Source organism: Vipera ursinii (assembly GCF_947247035.1).
Source record: "Vipera ursinii genome assembly, chromosome: 3".
In the NCBI taxonomy this organism is placed as follows: domain Eukaryota; kingdom Metazoa; phylum Chordata; class Lepidosauria; order Squamata; family Viperidae; genus Vipera; species Vipera ursinii.
Genome location: NC_139516.1, coordinates 146446122 through 146467524, shown reverse-complemented (window position 1 = coordinate 146467524; position 21403 = coordinate 146446122). Strand labels below are relative to the sequence as shown.

Below are 21403 nucleotides of genomic sequence, written 5' to 3'. Positions count from 1 at the left end.
ATTCTTTATCAGTGAGTTTGCCAAATTGATTTACAGTCTCTGTTTCAACTTATTGCCATGACAACCATGACAGGTTGCTATTATTTTCACATCACCTTGCTGAGTCAAAATGAGATTTACTCAGGGCCATCCAATGAATCCTTATCTGAACTAGGATTTGAATCAAGATTAGAGTCCAATAATCTTTCACAAATTTATGCATTTGCATGTGTGCATACATGCATGTATATTTCCCTATACTCCAAAATGTGTAATTTTTATTCATTAAAACATCAGGATACTGTGAGGGTGGATGAATGAGAATTTTATTTTTTACAATGAATGTTTTGCAAAATATATATATAAGCCTGGAAAATAAGCACTGCCTACAGAGCAAATGTTTATGATAATCAATTCCACCTACACATCTAACTGATCCATCAACAGTGGAGATGCTTCAAATGTTGATGCCCACAGTAATCTAGTATTTCTGAAAACACGGAAAGCAGATGCAGTGTCTACTCAGAATTCCCCCTACACTGCAAATCATTGTAGTAATTTCTGAATGGTAGAATCAGTATCAAGATAAAAAATGGCTGTTACCTAAAATAACTGAACAAAACGAAAATTAAAAATAAAGTAAAACCTCTTAATGCTAACACCCCTTAGTTTATAGGGCTGTGTGCTTGATTGTGTATGATTTGAACAGATTACTCTAATTCCAGTAGTGCAATTCTATTCCTTGCTATCAGTTCTCCAAATCAATCAAATTCAAGTATATGAATAGCTCCAATCCCATACAAGCAACAATTTTATTTGATGATGACCACAATGGTAATGCTATTTTGTCCCACCTTTGTGGCAAACTTTATGAGTCATTATTATTAATATTATCATTATTATTGTGTGCCCAAAGCCAGAGTTTTAGACAACAAAAATTCATAGCAGTTTTACAGACTGCTGAAAGCAAAAAGAAATGAAAGAAGCCATTACAATGGTTCCATGCCTCGCCCTTGTTATTTGACATCTTTCTATTTCAGTTACAGTCCCACCTCTACCTTCAAACTATGTATTCCCAGATCCTTCTTTATGGCTCTATAAAATGCAATAGCTCTTTTTAGCGTTCAGCATAAAATATGGAGAGCTCAAACTTGATAAAAAATAATGTTGCAGATACAAGGCTGCGTTCAGCTGGCAGCTCCCAAAAAAGAAAAAGAAAAAACAGTCATGCAATAATAAATTGGAAGCCATAAGATTCGTACTTCTGTTTCAAGACATCCAGTAAAAAGGTGTCCACGGCTTCCTTAAATAACTGGTTCCACAGCAGAACTGCTCTTTTAAAAGTTTTATCTTAAAATGCAATTGAATTAATTCTTCCTATAACGTCTTAAATTGTCCTGTAATCTTGGATGCTACAGAATATATCAAGAACTGTCTGCTTCAAGGAACTAGGAGTTTCCCGAAAAATACATTCCCAATAAAACTGATAAAAAAGTAATATTATGGTTACTCAGTTATATTTCTATCATGTCAATTTTATTCACTAACAGTGAACTGGTCTTGAAACACTCAGATTCTAAAAGATTGGTGGATGTGGAGTAAAACCTCATTGGTTCACAGTAATGCAACTTTACAAAAATGTCTGCACCTACATTCCACAGCATTCACCCACCCACCCACTCAACAACCTACTTGTGAACTGCTTATGAAAAAACTTATTATGGCCGGGGTTTGCAACACCTGCTCCCCCATTAACTTTGCATCTTGAAAGCCAGCAGAAAGTTGCAAGTCCCGGTCACGTGAAGTCTTTCCTTAATGACCCGTGATCTTCACTGAATGAAGGCAACAGGGACTGCTGGGACTTCCATCACACAGTCACAGTCATGTGGCATCTCACTTTGTGACTGCATCACTTAGTGATCAAAATTCCGGTCCCAATTACTGTTAGTTAGTAATGACTACTTGTACAGAAGTAAAATTTTGGGGCCCAACCTAGAAAGTAAGTAATAGGTTAGTTCAGGGGTAGGCAACCTTGGCTCTTTTATGACTCGTGGACTTCAACTCCCAGAATTCCTGAGCCAGCATGGCTGACTCAGGAATTCTGGGAGTTGAAGTCCACAAGTCATAAAAGAGCCAAGGTTGCCTACCCCTGGGTTAGGTTGTGCAAAGTATTATAGACTGAACGCACTTGAATTATATTGATAGTAAGCAAATGTACCTTCATCTAAGTGTTCCTTTATTGTGCCATTACTGAGCAACTGGTGACAATGTCGCTTTGTCATATGGAAGCTGAAAATCTCTTGGTTTCAACCCATTTTCTATTGGACTGCCTCTAAAGACTGAAAACTTTCATTAATTCCAAATTATGTGATTGGCATAGCATAGCACATCCATATGCAGTATAGGCAGTCCTCAACTTACAACAATTCATTTAGTGACCGTTCAAAGTTACAACGGCATTGCAAAAAGTGACTTATGTCCGTTTTTCCACAGTTACCACCTTTGCAGCATCACCACAATCATGTGATCACCATGGTCATGTGATCAAAATTCAGCTGCTTGGCAACAGGTTCATACTTAAGACCGTTGCTGTATCCCAAGGTCATGTGATCACCTTTTGCGACCTTCCAACAAGCAAAGTCAATGGGGAAGCCAGATTCACTTAACAACCAGGTTACTAACTTACCAACTACAGTAAGTCACATAACAACTGTGGCAAGAAAAGTTGTAAAATGGGGCAAAGTTCAGTTAACAACTGTCTCACTTAACAACAGAAATTTTGGGCTCAATTGTGGTTGTAAGTCAAGGACTACCTGTATATTAAACATAGATCCTAAAATAGGTTTCAACTCTTCCGAAGTTTACCTGTTACTTGAAATATATGGAGAGCCACATGCCGCCAATCTTATTTCACAGAGACCTTTTACTACCAATAGGCCATGGGAAAACCACTCTCAGTCCAACATCTACAACTAAATGGATTTCCACAGCCAATATGATATTATGCATGTTGTTAAAACATGGAATAATTTCACTATACTGGATACATTTTATATTTTCTCATACTAGTTCACTGCAATCGAAACAATGTACAGTGCTTAGCACTGCACTTCTAATTATTTGTTCCAAAGAAACAGATGGGGACAAGCAGATGGTATTTCGCAAATATCTTGGAATTCACAGACTATAAAGACACATGGATTCGTTATTTTCAGCGACTATTTCTCATTTAGGACCACAAGGCTATATAACCATGGTAACAGACTGAATGATCAGGTATGACCCACAGCTTTCCTTCTGAGAATTCACAGAAGAGCTGCTTTATTTTCTCAGCCTTTATACAACGAACCTCTACTTTCTTCCCATTTATCATAACTGGCACACGCAGTTCACTCCAAACATATTCCACATCCTCAAATATTTATTAAAATAGAGAACGTTAACATTATTAAGTGCAATGATTAAAACGTACTGGAATTCTCCTGCTGAAAGAATGAACGCTGTGTGCGAGCACTAGCTTCTCTAATGACCTGTATTATACCCCTCCAAAATATTGTTGTTTTTCACAAAATCAGAACTTCCTCATTCCTGTCCAACAGCTTGAAGAACTTGTAATTGGATTCCACATTTCTAAAATTGGGGATTTAAACGATATACTTTTCTTCAATATAAAGATTAAAGAGAGTATTGAAAACTGACTCGACTCCTACAAAACAAAAGGTCAATGAGAGCTTGTATAGACTTAGTCTTGCCACTAGGAGTCAGCTTTGTATAAGTAATTATTAGAATCAAACATTCTCCAGTGTACAAGAAAAGTTAATGCTAATAAAAATGGATAATTTTTTGTACATGTTAAGAAAGGAAGAGTATCAATACTAGCATCAGATACAGTATGTCAGTAAATAACTCTTACAACTATTGTTGCAGCAGCAGCAATTAATAAACATGCTATGAAAGCTTTTCTATAAAGTTAAATTGCCCCAATCAGGATGCAGTACATTAATCCACCATTTGCTAAATAGACAAATGGACTTAATAATATTACTGTTCCTCAAGCTACACCTGAAGGCACCATCAGTGACTGTTATTTTTATTGATGCGTGAAACACATAGATAGATGTTAAATTTCAAAGATTCACATGTGCATGTCAAGCAGTAATGCAGTTGTATAGGAGAACGTATGTATAAGCAGTTGAGCTACCACATTTTTCTTTAAAAAGTCCTCATGATACTCCACCCTTGATCTCCAGTAACGTGGGCATTGTTTCATCACACCAGTAATGTTACACAAATCGATACCATAAAATCGATACCATCAAAACTATGAAGTAGTAGGTAGATCTGAAAGTTTGAGAGCATGCCAAAGAGAGTAAGGACTGTCAGTGGGGCAACTCTTCTCAAAGTGATGCTATGGGGAACATACCTACCACAAAAATACTCATTAATCAGAAAACAAATTTCTTGCAGTTCAAGAGCATGGTTGAATACACCATACAATATCTTTGATTATGCCTGAATGATTTCACCTTCCCTTAGTTCAAATAAAGGTAATCCTCTATATATGAAGTTGAGCCTAGAATTACAATAGTAAATTGTTGCAGTTAAGTGACCAAGCCTGATTTTATCATTTTTGCTGCAGTTAAGTGAATATCATGGTTGTTAAGTGAATCTATTTTATCCAATGGACTTTTGCTGGAAACAGGAAATAAATGCTAGAAACTGGCAAAAAAAAAACCCATCAAAAATTATGGTCATGTGAAAATGAGATGCTACAGATGGCTGTAAAGTGAGTTGGTTGCCAAGCATCCAAAATGCAATCACTGTGGGGGTGGTGGAAGGGATGCGGCCATTGGAACTTCAAAATTGGGTCATCAGTACCTTTGGGGGGGGAATCTGGTGTAAATTCAGTTGCTAAGCAATTGGTTGTTAAGCAAGGCTATCTATAGCTGATTTGCAACAGCCATCTTATAAGTCCTTTCACATCAATCTATCTAAGCCTCATTCTATGCCTACTCCCTACCTGCATCCAGGTTTTCTTACCTTATTTGAAAAATGTTTTGGGTAAACCAATTAAAGTCCAGTTTTCACTCATGATTAGCTGCCCATAGGGCCTTGATTCCCTCAATAAGAGCTAACTACCCAAGAGTTGGAACTTTGTATGAGATTTAACATAACCTTAAAAATCTAGCTTTCAATTTTAAATCCCTGTAATGAGATTGCAACGATTTGGGACACAAAAGCATAGAAGTTGTTTTTTTATCAGCAGTTGAACATTTGGCCTTGTTGGAGGTCTTTATTCTATAATAAATCAATGCCACATTATAATTAAATTTTATCATCATATTAACCGCCAAAAGAATGTTACAATACTGCATCCTAAAGTTTACTATTCAAAACAAGAGATATAATAACTCAGAATAATAAACACATCAATAGAAACTACAAAGTGGGACTTTAAAGCGCAGGGGGAACTCCTATGAAAACCTAAAGATCAACAAATTTATTATAGTATGAGGTTTTGTGAACTAGCATCTCCTTAATAAAATATATTTATTATAGTATCAGCAAATAAAAATGGGGAAATGTCATAGTATTTTTTGCATTTCTCTAATTCTCCTTCTGTTTTCATGTTTCCTACTGAAGGTAACCATTTAATAAAATAGAATTTAGCCCATTTAACAGAATGTTTCTATAAATCACACTAAGCCATAATATGGTTCATTTCTTTCTGATTTACATATCATGCACAAATTGATGTATGTGCACCAGTAAACTTATTGTTCATTTAAGAGCACTAAACTAATATAAAACTAGTGTTTGTTAACTTAATAGTAGCACCTGAGCATTATAACATGATGTATGAACAGGTTTATGAGATACAATTTTGACTTCCTGAATTATTTATAGATATTTGTTTGTATATTGCTAAACTTTTAATCAGTCCTGAGACACGCAAGGCAAATAATATAAAATAGAAACGGAAATCAATCATCATTATTTTGCTCATCTACAGAACTAGCCCATAAATCATGCTTTAAACAAACTTAGGCTTAATACAATGTATGAATGTAAGGAACTATAATTCAAGTACAAGGGTGGCTTATCAAAGTTAAGAAAAGCAAAAGTTTTTACAAAACAAAATAGATTTATCCGAGTCAAAGAAGCGAAACAGAACCAAAAGTTTCAAACATTGATATACTTTATATATCACAGTAGATGGCAGCATCAAGCTGACCTTAGCTCATCTAGAAAAAGCTAACCAAACCTAGATTCATTAATATTAGATGAAGCAAGGAAACCCCAATACCTATAGGCTAGATAGGGAATGTAAAAAAACATCCCAGAATGTGATAAAAATAAGCCATTTTATAAAGTTTCTAAGAGTATTCTATGCAAGTGGTCATGAGATCACTAGAACATATCCTTGAGGAAGTCTTTAACTAAACTATCTAAAAACCCATAAATTTTTAATTGTTTGGGATTACAATAATGCTACAAGAGGCTCTCTCTCTCTCTCTCTCTTTCACATACTCTATCTCATATACTGTGCAGATGTTTCTGAACACAATGCCAGCTATTTGATTGTGCCATTCAGTATATGCTGTTCCTGCCTGCATGATACAGTTGCCCAAAGTATATTGTCTATATAATGAACTGGAATTCTGAGATGTTGTGCTGGATGTTGTCACAATTTGCTATGTAATTGCAATGTGATCTAATTCTAATCATACTATCCACTTCAAGTACACAACATAACACAGATGAAAACATTCCATGGTTCCCTTCAATTATAAGGGCATTTTGCAATAAAATCAGGAGATGTGTCATGCTTTACTTCCGTTGCACAAGAATTATTTACTGAAATCCTGCACTGTGAAACATCACAGTCAAACAGTTTATTCTTTTCTTTCAGTTGATTATACAGCTAAAAATGCAGCTAAAAATAATTGTAAGGTCAAGCAACACAGTTTTGATTTTGATCTATTTGTCAAATAACTTTTACTACTCAAGCTAACAATCAGACAAACAAACTTCTAAAGTACATTCCAAAAAAAGCAAATTATTTTAGATCCTCAAGCCTTTAAGAAGCTTAATAGTAAAACAACTGTGTGCCTCCCTAAAGAAAAAAACCCCCATTTGATAGCTATAAACAGCAGTACGATATTTATGAAGCTGGAGAAAGACGTACCAGAACAGCAGCAAAAAAGTTAGTACATAAATATAAAGCAGCATTATAGTCTGCAGCACAGTATTCCCCAACCCAATGCTAAAAAAAAGAATAACCAGAAAGTTACACAAACACAAGAAGCCACAGACATACTTTATACAGTTAACAAAAGAGTCAGCAATACTGATCACTACTTGCCGTGATCATATAAAACAGTAAAGTGAACAGATAATTTTAAAGCAGATTTGGATTTCAACTCTTATTTAAAAAAGCAAATTATTTTGATATAAATACTATTACCTATTAATATTTTTCAGTTAACTTTAAGACACCACCACAACCAGTTTCCTTCTCCTATGAATTATTGCACCATATGATTGTACTACCTTGTTGCTGATGTTCATGCAAGTTTGAAACTTTATTTCATCTTTTTTTAAAAGACTATCAAAATCTATAACATGTCTAGAATGCTGGAACAAATATATATTAGCGCAAGCATTCAAAAATCAATTGTTAGTCCCACTTGATGTTTGAAACATTTACTACACAAGAACCAAACATCAGTAAGGCACATGGTAACTAGTAGCTATTTCACAGGGTAAATTTAGTATATTCAAACCCCATCAGTGACTATTTGCATAAGTGAAATAATCTCTACTATACAGTCCATAATTATCCACTCACAGTGCTACATTATATCTCAAGATATGAAGCAAGAAGTAAGGACTATCTACATTTAGAACACTTGGTCTTTCAAAATTCAATATGCTTGGCCTGCAAATTCAGTTGCCAGGAAAAAAAAAGTCAGTCCATTAACTGCAACCAACATGATCATCACATAATAACTATGAATTGCTCTGTACCTATGATGCAACTTTCTTTCCTACTTATCCTTTTCCATTCCATATCTGTTTCCAACTGCAATAGGATCATTTTAATATAAGGCATTTACTCAAAGTTGTTGCCAGAACATTTGCAAGCTATCAAATATGAAAAATATGAATACTAAAGGCAAAATCATATTTACATTTTCTTAACTATAGACATAAATAGAGATCCACATTTTCTAAAATATTGTACTGAAATGTTAGGATTACAGAGAAAGAAGTCATCAAAATTTATGATTAAAAAAAAAAAGATCCCAACTACAGTTTACAGAGTCTTTAAAAAAGAAAAGTAGCAATATCTACCTTTGTTCAAATGCTCAATTAGTGCAATAATAATTGATGGAGAAAATGAAAAGAAAAACCCCTAGAAGAACTTACCAAAGCAAACAAAGCCTTTTTCTATACAGTAATTTTTTTCATTCATGCTAAAAATTTCCCAGTGACTAACTCTTGGGCTGGTAAAATACTTTAACTGCACTAATGACAGTGTTTACTCTTATTGCATACTGCCACACTGCAATGTAACACTGGGATTACAAAGCAAATGCAAAATATACTGTATTCTGAATTCTAAAGCAAATTAATCTTACATTTAAACTTTGTTCACATGACAATCCAAACTGCAATAGAGACTTCATACAGATATCACTCACGAATTCTTTCTATTTATAGCTGTCCTAATATTGTAAACTTCTCCTTTATATCAAATAAAAGGAAATGCAACATTGTTTAAAACACCACTGAAATAATTCCTGTTCCTAAATCCTTCCTTCCAATTAATTCATATGCACTGCTTTATACCTTTTCTCATAGTCTAGAATAATTAGACAGCTTTTTAATAGTCACATTACCGGAGAGCTGACAGGTCATCCCCCATTATAATGGCACAATACACCTGAATTGCCCTGCCACATCATGCTATATTCAAAGCGCAATTCTAAGACGTAATCTCTTGCAAGCTTAGGGATCCTAGGAATCCTCCCCCGCTATCTCTCCATGGCAACAGTAGCTACAGTAAAGACAGTCCACCTCTTACGCAAGCAAAGGGAATATGAAACATTGCCAAGAAAGAGGCCACAAATGCCAGCAGTCAAAACATCACTCTTACTCCTCCCTGTTTAATCGTTGTCTTAAAGAAACAGCAATCAATCTGATTTGATTTTCTTCGTATTAGAAAGACCTGTGCATGTTGATCTGCATTGGGCTGGTGGAAGGAGGGGGGGGGAAACATTGTCCCAGAGAATGGCAAATTAGGACTCTAAGTACTTTCCCCACACTTGAAAAAAAAAACTTCTTCTCAAACATTTCCAGAAAGGCTTTGCCTTCTGCTCCTTAATTGCCAGGATTTCAAGCATCCTTTTTGTCATCTTTCAGTGTGAGTAACATTTTAAGCCAAAGACTACAACGATATCCTATCTTTGAAAAGTTTCTCAAACTAAAAGCTTCCTTTGTTTTCTTGGAACGCCACCTAACAAAGAATATGTCACTGGATTGCTTTTCAAGACTTTTGGGGTGTTTTAATAAAGTGAAACTAGAGTCAAAGGTTTATTTTAAACAATTACTTTAAAAATATATATAGAATGATAAAGTGTCAGAAGAAAACCTCATTCATCTTTGGGCAGGACCCTGAAATATTAGATCAGCTTTAGTATTAAGATTAACCCAGGGTTCAGCAACCTTCTTCCATAGAGGGGCCAGTGGCCATGTATTATGAAAGGATAGTCTCTCTCTCTCTCTCTCTCTCTCTCTCTCTCTCTCTCTCTCTCTCTCTCTCTCTCTCTCTCTCTCTCTCTCTCTCTCTCTCTCCCTCCCTCCCTCCCTTTGTCCCCCCCATACACACAAATACACTGGTACTTGAAGGACTATTCAGGGCAAACCATAGAGAAGGGTTTCTTTCTTAGGAAACCAAAGGTGTGCTCTGCAAAGTCTTGGAGTGCCTCTTGTGGTTGGAGAAATAAATGCTTACGGAGGGAGGAAGAAGAGACTTCAGTAACTGAAGGTATACTATAACCACATATCTATATTTATATGTGGGCGTATAACTCAGTACAAATTATTATAGTTTATTAAAATAGCGTAGTCTACATCAGGTATGAGATAGAATTACAAACATGAATTGTTTTTAGGACCACTTTTGAACTAGCAAATCCTAGGCTGCCAAGCCCTGGTATAATCATTACTCTTGAGATTTTATCCTACTTACAAGTGTTGGTTTTTTTCCCCCATTAAGCAGGCATGGAAACAGAATTGTAACAGAAGTTTTAAAATGATTATTAGGCAGACATAAATAAGCCTTTAATAAGCTTCCTAGGTCTCGGCTCTGGAAGGTCCTCACACACATTATGAGAATTAATCATGCTTACCATAAACCTACTGAAATCAATGGGGCAAATTAATCATGACACTCTGTTGTCCACTTTCCAGGACAGATACACACTGATAGCAGTATTAAAGCATTTTGGTGTAGTACAAGCTCTGTAAATAATGTTGTTAAACAGAGATGCCGCTCTATTGATCATAAGAATCTCCAGAAGAACTTCCACAGCATTGGACAATTGTAGCAAAAGAAGGGCAACTTTGCACGATGAATCCATACAATTTCAGAAAATCCCACAATTAGAAACATTTATAGAGGTTATATGATTTCAATGACTTGGTTTATGTTCAGAATAATTCCACAATTCAAGCTTCAAAACAATCAGGATATTCAAGTTAAGATATCCAGTCAAGTTAAGAAATGTTAGTTAGTCTAGAAAAAGCAACAATGGCCACTCAACAATCTAATTTAGAAGCTATCGGGGGCATGGATAAACTGTCTCTGCACCAAAAGAAATACAAAGGTACAAAAAGATTTCTATTTGTATAGAAATATTCATCTGAATAGATAGTTCTTGATCTACAAAGTCTCATCATAAAAGAAAAATAATAGTATTGCAGGCTTTGCGCTTGGGATGTTAGGAACCATCCGATTCCTCAGTAATACTGTCCAGCAAAAGATCCTCCAGAAAAGATCGTGGTAACTGATCCCTGCCACCACAGCCCCAATTTCCTTTCTTTATATCACTGCCATCATCCTTGGTTATATTGGTCTGTACCCTACTTATTTTAGCATAATATTTTATGGCCTAAATCCATAGGCTTCCATATCAAAGCATAATGACAAAAAAGGTGAAATGTACATTGAACCTATCTTTCACACTTCTGTTCCAACATCAGATGCCAATATATTAGTCACAAGATTTATGTCACGATATTATGGCTCATAGTTCATCACTTGGCCCCCTCCCCATTAAACACTATGCCTTTTTTCACTGCTGTTCTATTGTGCATATTTTCCAGGTTAAGAACCTGGATACTTATTGAAAGTCTTTTCCATTTTTATTGCCCTACATCAAAATAGTACATCCAAAGCTATCACAAACACTTACAATAAATCATTTTGACAGCGCCAAGTGGAAAACTGGATATAGAATTCCTGTAATACTGAAATCAACTATACAATTAGATCACAGAAATATATTTCTACCTTCATGTGAGTGGCCTTTGCATAACAAGCTAAACAATAATTTAATTCAGTAAGTTAAACCCATGAAAATGTAATTGGTGAATAATGTGATGTGCAAACCTAGCTATTCTGTTATCTGCTTGCTGCTATCAAGTGAGAAAAAGGAAACAATAACTGACAAATATCAGCTTTTTCTTCATCAACAGGAATGGAATCCACTACTGTATGTGTAAAAACAAGACACCAATCATTTTTAAGCCACCTTTTGACGATTTAAGCATAAATTGCAAGATGTATCATTTTCCACAATGACATTTTTTTGAATGTCAAAAATTATCTTGCAAAAACAATGCATCTGAACCATGTACAAGAGTTAACAACCAAGGACACATCAAGAACTGTTTGGTCAAATTGTTTTAAGATGCTGCAGAAAAATGTATATAATCAATACACAGAGAGAGAGAGACAGAGAGAGAGAGACAGAGACAGAGACAGAGACAGAGACAGAGAGAGACAGACAGACTGATAGATAGCAAAGAGCTTAGTTGTGATTTACCTACTGCATCCCTATATCCACTTGAATGGGAATAAACCATTATATTTGCAGGTTTTAAGTTAATTAAGCACATTATCATATTCCACCTGATCACTCAAGAGACATATATAAATTCATTTATTCTTCTAAATGATTCAATGAAATAGTTTGGATTTGAAAGAAAGTGACTGACTTGAGTCCTAGTATCAACACGTTACCGATATCGCTACACTATGGTTCTTAGCTTTTGGAAGCCAAATATAACATTGCATTAAAATATGTTAATGTTAACCAAACATATTACATAATTTTGTATTTTGATTGTATTGGCAATTTGTATAAATCACTACTTAGCAATGCTATTAAATCAGAAAATTAGCTAATAATCTACCTTATAGTTTAGGGCCCCAGTTTAACCACACTATACTGACTACAGGTAGCTCTCATCTTGCGACCACAACTGAGCCCAAAATTTCTGTTGCTCAGCCAAACAGTTGTTAAATGAGTTGTGTCCCACTTTCTGACCTTTATTGTCAAAGTTATGTGAATCACTGCAGTTCTTAAGATAGTAATATGGTTGTTAAGTGAATCTGGCTTCCCCATTGACTTTGCTTGTCAGAAGGTCGCAAAAGGTGATCACATGACCCTGGGGACACTGCAATCGTCATAAATATGAACCAGTTGCCAAACGTCTGAATTTGGATCCGGTGACCATGGGGATGCTACAAGGCCATGTAAAAAATGGTGATAAGTCACTTTTTTCAGTGCCATTGTAACCTTGAAAGGTCATTAAACAAATGGTTATGAGTCGAGGACTACCTGTAATTCCACAAATCTTACTGAAGAGTAGGAACGGGGTTCACTGGAAACCTAGGGGTTACAATTATTAGAAAAAGCATAGCAGGGTTTTGAAGAATAATAGACAGAAATGCATTTGATAAACTTTACATCCTACAGTAAAGACCAGCAAACAAGCAAATGTAAAAATACATTTTTAAAGGGATTTGGGTCTCAAAAAAGGAAAAAAGAGTGACAACATGATACCTTGCCTAGGACACAATGCCTAACAGACAATCCTGGGGGTGAGCTCAGACCTCATTGTTCCAAGTAAACCTTGCTTCCAATAGATATTTGCACAACAGAGGCATTCATTTGCTGTGGTAGTTATGCAGTCTTGTGGCACCACAAAATTTCATCTATGTTTTGTACATGAAATTTCTGCTTTAAAAACCTACTGTCTCAAAGATATTGTGTGCAAGATTTGAGCTTTTCAAAGCACAGATCACTTAAGTTCCTAAGATGGATCTTTTTAACATAGGAATGAACTGTCTGTTGAATCTTCTCAGTAATCAACTTACAGCTGATTTCCAGTAGAAAAAATGGCCATCTGAATGTGTTTCCAAAGGAGCTCTGAGGGCCGAATTTTCCACTGGCTAGGCTTAGCAGGTTTCCTAAGTCTGAAGAAACTTGTCGGAAAGAAAAATTCTTCAGAATCAAACCTTTTGATCCTCTTGACAGCTGTGGCTTGCAGAAAAGGCTCTGGAACTGAACTTAACTGGAAAGCAAGGCAAGCAAGCAAGTTCATTGTGGAAAACCCAGCCATTTTTAAATACTTTTAAAACAGATACTTAAATGAGCCTTCTACTTCTTAGGCATATAATTTTGCATATTTACCTTACTTGTTTTAAAAGTTTTTTTCCAGTTGCAGCCTTTTTGTTTTGATAAACTGTGTTATTGCAGAGCTCTGTGACTGAAAAAGGCGAGGAATGGGATTGTTGGAGTTGTGCAAAAATAAGGATGCCTGACACTACTTTCTAAATCGACCTTTGAAACATAGGAATTTAAAGTTTGGGGAGAACTTTATTTTTCTATTTAATAAGCCTGCTTCACACGATAAAGAACCCTGCAGGAGTTGATTTTAAGAAGTTTGTTGTATGAGAAGAAAAAGCTTTGATTACATACATATGTGGTCAGATTTTTTTTTAGGAGAAAACAGGCCGAGCTGGGGTGTGTATGAGCAAAGTTAAACATATAATCAACTTAAGAGTCGCTGCATTCCCACAAGCACTCCAAGTTCAACCCCTCCTGAATTGTGTTAACTCTTATCTAATGCCAAATTAGAACTGAACTTTAACTGACCAGTTTCATGCATATAGGCTTGAATAAATACTGCAACCTACGGTAATCTAATTCTTTGCACCTGACAGATTTATAATTCCTGGCTATGTTTGAATATTTGCTATTTAGCCACAAAAGAGAATCAAAGAGCAGAACATTACCCAATCTACTGATTTATCAGAATAAAGCTTATAACATGTATTTCTGTGACAATTTGTGAATTCATAACAGGATTTTTTGCATGCAAAAATAAGAAAAATAATTAGGACACTTCACATTTAGATATTTTATTTTTCCTGATTTTTCCTAAACGTTTTTCTGAATTAATTCCAATTCACTTTTGAGAAGAAATGTAGAAACAAATTCTTTCAACCTTAATTCTTGCATAATGAAACTCTTTAAACTGCGAATAACGTATCATTGGCTCTTCTTTTCCAGGGATAAAGTTTATATGTTATTCTTCCACTAGTGAAGACCAAGAGTGAATTTAGATAAGATTTCAACCTCAGATTCAGTTATATGTCATAGTGAAAAGGGCAAGCCTTTTTTTCTATCCATGTTGCATACATGGAATGTAATCTAGCTATAGTGTTTAAAGTGTCCTAAAAATGTTTAAGGAATGTTGGCCTGAAAAGTTCCAATAAAATGTTGCTGTGACCTTTTAACTGGATATTTTAACTGGGCAATGATAAAATTGCTCACATTTACTCCAAGCTAAAAGCTTGATGGTCAAAATCTGATTAGTTGATACCACTGATGCAATACAACAGGGGTGTCAAACTGCCATCCCGCAGGCCGGACACCTCACGTGGAAGCTGCGCCCACCCCATTGCTGGCAATGGCAAAACTGTCCCAATACGTTGCGCGACATCACATGACATTGCGAGTTTGACATGTCTGCAATACAATGTTAACTGGGAGATTTCTCACATGTGAATTTCAAGCACATGTTCCTTGTTCTGTTAAATTTATTTCCTACTCATCTAGCTGGTTTAGGTTGTCGGGATGGGATAAGGAACTGGATCTGGGAAGTAGTTAAGATCTCATTGCACGAGGAACAAGTATGGACTACTTTTAAAGAGACACCGTATGCCTCCTCTTCAAGAAAGTTGCCTTAAGTCCACCAACTATCCCTCTATTGTAAATGTTCCATTTTTATGGAAGGTTGGTGATATGGAATAGTTACCCAAATTTGCTTCTCATTCTTGAGGAAAGTCATAAAATTGGTGAGCCATGAATTACAGATGATCATGGAAAAAGGAGTTATCTAGATTTTCATCCAGCTGAGTATAGGATAGAAATAGTCGTATTAATAGATGGCCTGGGACAGGAGTGGGACAAAAGGAAAGGACACAGAGGTTTTGAAAGAGGTCAGGTGTCTTCCAGGTGCTACTGCCACTAGGGACAAGAAGCGTATTTCTAAAATAATCAAGAATGCCAGCAAGGACTGTGATGTGGAGGCTATTGTACATCTTGGCACTAATGATCTGTCCCAAAAAGATGTACTCTCTGTGCAGAATGATTTCCAGAGCTTGGGGCAGGAACTTAGCAGAATAGGCTGTAGGCTTACTTTTTCAGAGGTTTTACCAGTGTATAAGGAGCAAAATGGAAAAGGCCAGTGTATAGCAGAATTTAATATGTGGCTAAAGGAGTGGTGTAAAGGAGAAGGCTTTGGTTATATTAGTCATGATGTCTGTAGCTGGTCCAATGAAAAAATGTATAAAAGAGATGGTCTGCATCCATCCAAGAAAGGGACTGAGTTACTTGGCAATAAAATCACAGCTTTTTTGGAGGAACATTTAAACTAAATAATGGGGATAGTGAGTTAATTGATACAGAACATCACTGTCCCCGGCAATCTAAGAAAATAGGGGAAGCCAGGCACCACACAAGTTATGCAGCAAGTAAACACAGGGTCAGTCATAAAGGACTCAAATGTCTATACACCAATGCACAGAGTCTATACACCAATGCCTGAGCAGGGGGTTGGACTAGATGACCTCCAAGGTCTCTTCCAACTTTATTATTATTGTTATTGTTGTTGTTATTGTTGTTGTTCTTGTTGTTGTTGTTGTTGTTGTTGTTATTATTATTATTATTATTATTATTATTATTATTATTATTATTATTATTATTATTAAAAGAAGTGACATCTTTGTTCTATTGGAACTCTTAATGGTCTTTGATACTGTCTTTTTTACTTTTAGATCCCCAGCAGTGGATGAAAACCAGTCATTTAACCAATTTCAAAGTTATGGCTGCTGCAGTGCCCCACAATCATTCGCCCTTATGACTGACCGCGGGGAGACTACAGTGTCCCCCCCCACACACACATCTCTCCTTCACATCCTGTCCCACCAGAACCGCAGAGGCCTTGGGCCTACTCCCCACACGTCCATCACCCATCACATACTTATCTTTTGAAAATATCAGACCTCATGTTGCAGAAGAACAGGCCATGCATCCCTGGGTCATGTGGCTGCCCATAATTCCTTGTGAGTGCACCAAAATGGCAACTAATTCTGTAAGACCCATGGATGAACTGTCCATTTTGCTGCCTTAACAAAGTCTGCAGAGCAGAGATCTTCAAAAGGTAAGGAGGATGGTGCGGAGGCTGGTGGGGTGGGAATCAGGCCTTTGGCCTGCAAGGACCTGGTGGAGGAAGAAAATGCCGGCAGGGTATGGTGGGAAAGGGAAAGGCCTACAGTGATCTGGTAGGGAAGGGAAGGGTCTGTGGAAACCTAAGGGGCGGCAAGCGGAGCATGAAATATCTTGGGTAATGGGGGAGGCCTGGGCCACACAGGCCTGGACTTGCACTAGGCCTCTAAAGATCTCCCCAACTCAAGGCACCCTGTATTCCTCTTAAAACCTGTGCATTCAGTTAATGGCTACATTAGGTAGAGCAGGGGGTAGGGGTCATAAGCGAGACCATTTCTTTTAATGGTCATCACCACTTGTGATAAGCACCACCGTGATAAGCAGTCTCCATTACAGTCATATATCAAGGATTATCTATATTATTATGGTTTAGTGATTTTGCTCCTTTGTAAGGTGGCAATGCTAGTCAGTGTCTATGATGAGAAAAAAGAGGTCTTAGGTACTGTAATGTCAGGTGGCCCAGGGCTCACTCTTCTCTTCCAAACTATATGAGGTCATTCATAGACATTTAGTATGATATACAGTAGATGTGTGGATGATACCCAATTCTGTATTTCCATCCAGAATAAAATGGGAGATGTGGCTGAGGTCATGATTTGGTGTTTGGAGGCTTTTAAAGTCTGGCTGAGGAGATTCTAAAAGTCTCCAGGATAATGCTAAGAGTCAACACAAGCAAAATTAGGAGTTTTCTACTTTTGATTCTGGGTGGGTTATGATCTCTCTAAGCGTATATGATGAAAACCTGGAATAAAATTCCAAGTAAAAATCCCCAACCTAGAAGGTCTTTGCCCACACTCAGATGATATGCCAGTTTTAATTATCATTTCAATTTGCATACCTAACCATTCACTGACTAAGAAACACAATGCTAAATCTACTATTGATCTTCTTCCCTATCCAAGCAGTCTTAACTGGCATGCTTTAATGATTCAACATCAGAGAAACAAAACCATATTGTTACTGCATCTCTGGTGTCCATTATTACTAAGTTAGGTGAATCACTCAAAATAAATGATCAATATATTCTTTCTTATCCCCGCTGTGCCATTATTGAAACCTGACTGTTCTTATTAGTGTTAATTGTTCTTGTATTAATTTTGCTGGGTTTTTAAATAAGAACTTTGTAGATAATTTTTAATAAACAAACTTGTAATTTTTAGACCAGAAAAAATGTATTCATAGTATAAAGAAAATTATTCATCTTTCTTCCATATTTTATCATTATCCAGCTACTAAAACTCTTAAAATTCCAAAATAGGTAGTTAACTGCATATTTAGCTACCCCTTTAAAATTCAATATAAGTATATTTGGAACAAGCAACAGCTGTTCATTTATATCCCGCCTTTATTATTCTTATATATAACCAAAGCAGTGAACTTATCTAATATTCCTAAATGGAGATTTACCAAAGTGGTTATTTATGCCAGATTTAATACTTTATTAATTTGGAAAAAATTCATGCACAGTCTATGTTCATTTCAGTAGATGAAATCAACTGCTCTTGTTTCGAAAAACTTGAAGTTTGAGATTGAACACTTTTTGAACAACCAAAAAACCATGTTTTATTCTTAAGAAAAAAAATCAAAATTTTATTCATAAAAGATAATTTCTGCTCTGTAGCTAAAGTATAACAATCCCAAATTATGGATTATGTTGGCCTACAATATTTGAAAGAACTTCATCCCCAGGTTTGCCTCTTTTTGAAAGAAACAAAACAGTGGTAAAAAGGAAAAAAGGAAAGTGATAACTCCACTTAATATCAAATGCGATCCCCGATTTATTTTTCTCTGGGGCAAGAGCCAGTCGGAGAGAAAAAATAGTTTTGAAATTCTTTAGGTAAGTAGGTAAATCTTTACATTAGATTCCAACTTTACATATAAACTACTAGACAGTCTAAAATTAAACAGGTAAGCCCACCCTGAAGCCAAATTGCTGACATAGGCCAAACCATTGAAACCATAGTAATTTATTGTCCTATTACTATGGATTATTTTCAATTTGTCAATCTTGAAGATATAAATAGGACTTATGGAAGGTAAAGGTTGCAATACTTGTTTGCGCTTCTCTTATCTTTTCCAGTTGATTAAATTGAATAAGATCAAACTGGCATCCTGTTTAAGAGAAGAATCTGCCTTGTGGCTAGGGCTTATTTTCTTCTACTTAAAGGAGGCAATTATTAAACATATGTTCTTGAGGACTAGAAAACAGTTGGAGTAACATAAGTTTTAAAAAGAGATCAAGTCTACATAAGAAATTATACACCAGTTAGTCTAAAGATTGTTCACAACAACACAAAAATTGTAGAAGAATAAGTATTTTTCTACAATAAACACATCTGTTTGATTAAATTCACATATTTTTTAAAACTACCGCAAGCCTGTTGATAAAGAGTAAGGTTGAAGTACTGAATTTGCAGAATTTGATTGTCAAGTCCTTCATCAGTCTTTTAAACAAACTTAGCAACTATGAGATAGGAAGACAAGCACTATTATGGACCAGTTACTCGTAAAAGATACTAAGGAGAAAACAATAATTTTCATATCTGAGAGGTGTGCAAGTCCTCAGGAGATCACAGCTTGGCTAATTCACTTGTATTTATCTGTAAATGCTCTGAAGTTGAAAAAGAATAGTGAGGTGGCCAGATTTTCTGATGATACCCAAGCTGTTCACATAATAAAATCAACAACAGATTGCAAAGAACTCCAAAAGGATCACCACAAACTGAGGAAATAGGCTTTAAAACGGCAGATGCAGTAAAATGTAAGCAAATGTAATGTAACACATATTGGCTCTAAAAACTCAGCTTTTACATTATACATTAACGAGTTGCAAGCTAACTGTGACTGATCAAGAAAGAAGCCTTACTCAATGAAAATATCAATACTTCCCTTTCCAATAATTAAAAAAGATTGGGGGGGAAAAATCAATATTACCCAATTTGGTGTTGGCAATGCAGTACCAGTTATACACCTTGCAGCCCTAGAAGTCTAAATAAAAACAAAGAGGAAAGTTGACCTGTATAAAAGTATCCGTAATGAATTCATAAATATTGGTCTATGGTAACCTACTAGAGAAAGGGGAAAAGTCTCTACATAGAAGCATGCCCCTCTTATTCTGTTATGCAAAGTAATTGCTCTTCTTTTCTGTAGACCAGGGGTGTCAAACTCAATTTCATTGAGGGTCACATCAGCATTGTGGTTGCCCCCGGGGGGCCGGGTGGGTATGGCCAGGGTGGGTGCGACCTACTGGATGGGCGCAGCTGGAGTGCGTATGGCCTACTGGGTGGGCATGGCCAGCTCTACATCATTGGCATCAAGGGTGCCTATGGGGGCCTGGGCAGGAGTGGGACAGATCTGGGGATCTCTGGCAGAAGGAGGGTCTCTGAGCCAGGGCCGAGGGGACCGTTCCCTCACTGTTTCCAGGATGGCTTCGGGGGCCACATGAAACCACTTCGCGGGCCGGATCTGGCCCCCAGGCCTTGTGTTTGACATGTCTGCTGTAGACTTTCAAATAATGTGAATTAATAGTGATGGTAATCAACATTACAATTGTGTGAGAGAAAAGAGCACATTAGTCCACTGATCACTAGTACCGGTACTATAAAAGTTCCTCAGTGATGATATTGACCATTATAAATATTAGGAGGGAGTTTCTTTGGCAGATCTTTTCTAAAACACCCAGACTTTACTTAACCATATTTCTTTTTGGCTTTCCAACAAAAGCATTCCTTTCCAAAAACAATCAGGTCAAAATTATATATATATTAAAATATTTATTAAGCAACTTTTTAAAAAGTAATCTGGGAATTCCTATTTCAATAATGGAGGAGAATTAAGCACTGAACCTAAAAGAAATAATATACTATCAGACGATTTCTCAGAAAGGTTGAAAGCCTTCAGTTTATTAGAAATCTCAACCCCGCCTCAAACTGTGTTTGCTACAGCTGCCAAAGCTGTGTTTCCAAAGCCTAAGGGGGAAAAAGACGGATTCGTTAGGGTACTGACTCAAGAGACACATTTGCAGCATTGTTTACCAGAAGCACAGGATTCAAATTAACAAGCAGGTACAAGTCCATAGCTGTATTCAACTGCCTGTTTCTTAAAATGCATGGGGAGAATCCCAAAGGATTACTTGCTAAGTGAAGACAGATAAGGAAGAAAAAGGAAGAGAATGGCAGAAACATTTTTTTTTAGAAGGATAACCAAAAAATTGAAAAGGAAAAACATAGAATTCCATTAGAATTGCAAACACAATTTAAAATAAAGTTCAGATGGCCTTATCTTTCCATAAGCCCTAATTTAGCACAACTCAGCCACCAATTTACAATATATACAGTACACCAGGCATGTCAAATTCGCGATGTCACATGATGTCGCGTGACGTATCGTGACTTTTCCCCAATTGCCGGCAATGGGGTGGGTGCGGTTTCGGTGTGACGCATCCGACCCGCAGGCCAGCAGTTTGACATGCCTGCAGTACACAATCTAATAGCTTCAAAATTACATTTCTAACCTAACTGAATTAGAGACAAGAACTATTTTGAGTTGTTAAA

The 21403-nt window shown here is 36.4% G+C and overlaps 1 protein-coding gene across 2 annotated transcripts in view; it reads right to left on the bottom strand.

Annotated features, from left to right (window-relative positions):
• HIVEP1 (HIVEP zinc finger 1) overlaps nt 1-21403 on the bottom strand; it is an 84869-nt gene that overhangs the window by 48662 nt on the left and 14804 nt on the right. The gene's annotated exons all lie outside the window — the stretch shown is intronic.